Source organism: Vicugna pacos, unplaced genomic scaffold, assembly GCF_048564905.1.
Source record: "Vicugna pacos unplaced genomic scaffold, VicPac4 scaffold_455, whole genome shotgun sequence".
NCBI classification, from domain to species: domain Eukaryota; kingdom Metazoa; phylum Chordata; class Mammalia; order Artiodactyla; family Camelidae; genus Vicugna; species Vicugna pacos.
This window is the reverse complement of record NW_027329133.1, coordinates 5,166-10,403: the sequence shown is the minus strand read 5'-3', so window position 1 is coordinate 10,403 and position 5,238 is coordinate 5,166. Positions and strand designations below refer to the sequence as shown.

The 5,238-nt window shown below is 30.5% G+C and overlaps 1 long non-coding RNA gene across 1 annotated transcript; it reads right to left on the bottom strand.

Moving 5' to 3' along the window:
- Positions 1–686: 686 nt before the first annotated feature.
- Positions 687–1,821, bottom strand: LOC140695580 (uncharacterized). The gene is made up of 2 exons (XR_012071231.1): positions 1,629–1,821; positions 687–771 (listed from the first exon to the last, which is right to left on the bottom strand). It is a non-coding gene; the product is annotated as an uncharacterized lncRNA (long non-coding RNA).
- Positions 1,822–5,238: the final 3,417 nt, after the last annotated feature.

The following is a 5,238-nucleotide window of genomic DNA, read 5'->3' as shown; positions in this document are numbered from 1 at the left end:
TGCATATAGTTGTCGGCATTTGCCACCATCAATATTAATCTTTGTTATCCTGCATCATATGGTAGTCCTCTGGTATATAAGTTGTGTTTAGGATGACGTTCATAAAATGAAGATGGCTGATGAGCTGGCCTTGAAAGAGAGGTAGCTGATGTATCAGCTATCAATGTCACTGGTAACCATGGTTTGCTCCCTGGTTGAAGTTGAGAAAAACGACCGTCATTGGCAGATATGTTGTGATATCTATATGGAAAATTAGAAGGCTCCACCATTAGTCAAACATGATTGCTCAGTATGGGAGACAAGGTACTGTACTGAGAAGTAGATATTGTAAATGTAATGAAGTTCACAACACGGCCATTTGCTTCAGTGTAGCTGCTTTGAGAGTGCCTGTGGGCAGTGGTCAACTGATTTAAAAAAGCACGTTGATCCATTGCAATATTGTTCTGGTGATCTAACTGACATTGAAAATGGAGGAGAAAAATCACCTCTGATCAAGGTAGTTGTATCACCTATTATGTGGCTAGAAGAGGGCTTCCTTAATAGAGGCATGTTTAAATTTGCAGAAAGTAAAAATGCACTTTCTCCTCTAGTGTCAACCACAAAATCAAAATTTTCATTATGCACGTTACCCCCTGCTTTAACGTGCTTCTTTTTGAAATCTTCAGCCAATGAAGATACCAGAGAGACATTTTTAATCCCAATTCTTCTTTTTATTCTCACTAAAAGCTGGGGACAGCCTCGTTTAAGATTTGGATTATGGCAGAACTGCAGCTACAACCAAAAGAGAAAGATTTTAGTAATATTTTAAACCAAAATACAAGACTAAATTAAGCCTAACCTACAAAACCTCAGATTTCACGTTTACTATGCTAAGATAATATCATCAAAATATGCACATTGCTGACTATGTTTTGAAATTCCTTATTTGGAATATGCACATTTAAATAGTATTTAAGTATTCAAATTTAAGAAGCTAGCATTTGCAGTAACGGTGAAAGCCACTTTTTAAAAGCGGCTTTAATACCTTTATTTAGATTTCTCGTAAGATTCCTAGTTGCTAGGAAAGTTTCACACAATCTTGAATACTTAAGGCTCTGTCCTCATTTTTTGAAAAAATAAAGAATTTTAGCATTTGTAGTTTTATACAGTTTTCAAACTCTACTTTTACATTTACATTACCATAGATCGATGTACAAAATAAAATTTTATATATAAGTTACCAAGTCGTAACTACAATTACTGAATACCTTGCTTAAAAGAGAGACTTCTTTTTCTTCTGCTAGAAAGTCAGCTAGACAAGCAGATCTTTAAAAATTCTGCTGCACTTTCCTAAACTTATAAATGTTAAGCTGTCTAACTAAACTTTTCATACTTCCAGTTTCAAATACTCTGAAAGGGGACTTTCTTTCCAAAACTTCCTTCTTTAAGACAACTTCATCAATCACTATGGAAGTTTCATTATCATCCCACCAGTTGGATTTAAATTGATAATTCCCAGCCATTTTCCAGATTTTTCTTGGAAATGTCAGAGAACGAAAATCATTATCTTCATCTGGCTCAGAGACACAATATGTGTAACATGGACTTTTAAACAAGGATTCTTCAGACAAATTCTGAAAATCACTTACTTCAATCATAGACCTCAAGACAAGTCCCCAGAGATTGTTGGATCACACAATACAGATCTTCCGGAGTTTCCTGAACCAGTTGGTCCATCGTTATGAGACCTATCTTGAAATTCTGAAGAAATATTTGCCATCTCAAATAACTTTTTCTACAGCTACTTTTCTAATCTGAATGATTTTGAGCACTGCAGCTTCATATGCTGCTCTGGCAGGCCTGCACAGATAAACTACTAGGCCATCACAATGGTTCTCAACTTGAGTAGATGTGACATCACAAAACGACTGGTCTCCTAGCAAGTCAAGTGTAACATTCAGCCAGTGTTTACTTCTCATTCATCCAGTTAAAATGAAACATATAGGATGCCTTTTTTTATAGTGTGATCTGCAATTATTACCCCAAGAAAATCTTTTTAAATAATTAATGCTGGGGTCTATGAAATAAAACAAATCTCCATACTTTTGTACACAAATTTATACAACATTGATGAACAGAGTATAAATAATGCACAATATATATAAAATAATTTTAAAGTTATGGAATTTTAAGTGAAATTTGTGTAAAACCTCTGCAGGAAATGTATACCTATTTCATTATAATTAGTAAGGTGAAACTTAATTTGATTTGGAAATGGAAGTAGTTATTTATCTGTTTACTTTACAAGAAGTAGCTCTTTATTCAAAACATGAGCAGAATACATATCAGTGTATTTGGTATGTTTTAGAATAAATGATAAATATTTATGAAATAAAACTAGATTAAAATAATGAATCAAATTTAAGAAATCACAAAGGGGTAATTTTTGTATGAAAATATAATTTAGTGCTGTAAGTAAAACAAATGTAATTTAGTATTCTACTTTAAAATTACAAAAGAGAAATTATTAAGGTATTCTTATAAAAGTTTACTTTTGCCATTCTTTCACTCAAAGGTTTTTCAGTCCCTCGAAGTAATAAATTTTCTTCTCATCATTATAGTCCATGCTCTTGCGGCTTCTCTTAAGTGTTCCAAAATGATGTTGATATATAAACTTATACAGAAGATCATGGGTTCAAAAATCAGTGCCTCCATTAAGGGGCAAACAAACAATCAAAAACAAAGAAATAACATTATATGTGGGATGGGGTTTAAAAGACCAAATAATGCATTTTAGGAAGCAATATGATTCTCATCCTGAAAGAGTTGGCATTGTTAGTATAATGCAGCATTTTAAGGCAAGTGTTTTGTGCACTTATTGTTAATAATAGCTAGGTTCTGTATCAGTGAACTGTAGTAAAGACAGTTCTACCAAAATTGTATTCTTTATTTAGACATAAATTCCACTAAACATAAGCCAAATTCAAAATGAGAGATAAAATTTTTAAATAAATAAATGTTCACTCAAGCTACAATGTAAATTTTTCCTTCAGTATGTGTATATTCCATTCTAAGTAAATATTAGGAAGCTGAAGTCATGGCATATTATAAGTATTATAAAGTATAGTTAAGTTGAATTTAGTCCTGATTCTTAATTTTATTTAACATACGCAAATCAATAAATGTGGTACCATCCGTTAAATAAAGAATTCAAAAATAAAAATCTCAAAATATGTAGGAAAATTATTCACAGATCTGATCTTAACTTTTTTATAAAAATTTTTTTAACAAATTTGCTGTAGACAGAATATGACTAAACATAGTAAAATCCGTATATGAAAAACCAATGACTAACATCAAGTTCAATGTTAACATACAGGAAGGTTTTTCTCTGGTACAGTAATAAGAAAAAATAGCTCATACAAACAAGTCCTATATTACACTACTAGAAGTTCTAGCCAGAACAACTAATCAAGAAAAAATATAAAAGTCATTCAACTTGTGAGCAAGCAGTAAAATTTTTATAGATGACATAATTATACATAGTTAGAAAACTGCACACACACTGCCAGTGACTGTGAGAAATAATGAACAAACTTAGTAAACTTGCTGTATACAAAATCAATATACAAATATCCATTGCATTTTTATATAGTAACAACACATTATCAGGAAGAGAAATTAGGAAATCAATTGTGTGTAAATTTATACAAAAAAGAATAAAATAGGAATACATTTGATAAGTTAAATAAAAGATCTAAACATAGATCTATAAATTACAGGTGGAAAAATATAAGTAAACATAATAAATAAAAGATATTCTGTGCTTAATGATTGTATACAATGTGAGGAAATACTCTAATCTATCTTTCAATTGTTCAGCCTCCCCAGCAATGCTTATTGAGGAGAATCTCTTTTCTTCATTTAATACTCTTGCTTCTTTTTTCATAGGTTAATTTATCATAGGTGAGAGGGATTATATCTGGTTGCTCTATTCTCTTCTATTGATTGGTGTCAGTTTTTGAGCCAGTATCATGTTGTTTAAATTACTAAAGTTTTGTAGGACTGTTTAACAACAGAGAAATTTACAATATTATATTCAATACTCTTTTTCAAGATTATTTTGGCAACTAAGATCTTTGTGGTTGCATATAAATTTTGAAATTATTTCTTCTATTTAATTTAAAAATCTCATGGTTATTTTGACATGAATCACATTAAATGTAGATTCCTTTGGGTAGTATGGTTGTTTCAACCACACTGTTTCACATCATTAACATAAGAGATCTTTTCATTTCTTTGGATCAATTTTAATTTCCTTCATCTATGTTTTCTATTTTTTAAAGTATAGGTTTTCTCTGTATTTGTTAACTTCATTTGTAGGTATTCTTTACATATATATAATTATATACATTTTATTTTTAAACATGTTCCTCACACAAATACAACAGGCAGAAGGCAGTGGCAAGACATATTCAAAGTCCAGAATGAAAGAAATCTGTTATCTAAGATAAGATATCAAGCAAGGCTAAACTTTAGAATAGAAGGAGAGAAAAATAATCTCCACACAAGCAAATACTAAAAGAATTTAGCAACAGAAAAAGACATAATGAAACATCTCCTCAAAAAATAAAGAAGCAGGATGCTATAGAAAGAGAAAGGCATAATTAGAAAGGCAAAAGCTACAATGACTTACAACAGAATAATAATGATATTGTAAAACAGGACGTCAAAATTTTTAAGTTTAAATTTAAAATTTAGATAGTGAAACAGGACAATACAGATTATTTTCTTCTTATTTCTGTTCTCTGTATGATGCATTTAAATTTATATTCCTTTCAGTTATTATAAAAATATATAGTAACGGGTCAATATACATACAAAACAGGGTAACAATAAGTCAACATCTTACAATGAAGTCACAAAGCTAGAAAAAAACCAAGATAATAAAAGAAAACTTATAAAGCCACAAAAAGAAAAAGAAATGAATAAAAAGGTAATACAAAATCAACTGGAAAATTAAGTTCAAAATGGAAATAAACACTAGTTTATCAATAATTGTTACAAATGTTAATGGACTTAGTGCTTCAATCGAAAGATGTATATTGTCAGATGGGATAATATAACAAGACCCTACATTACGAAGCATACAAGAGACCCACTTTAGAAAGAGGAACACACATCAATTGAAAGTCAGAAAATGGAAAAATACATTCCATGCAAATGTACATGACAAGAAAGGAGGACAAGCAGTACTGA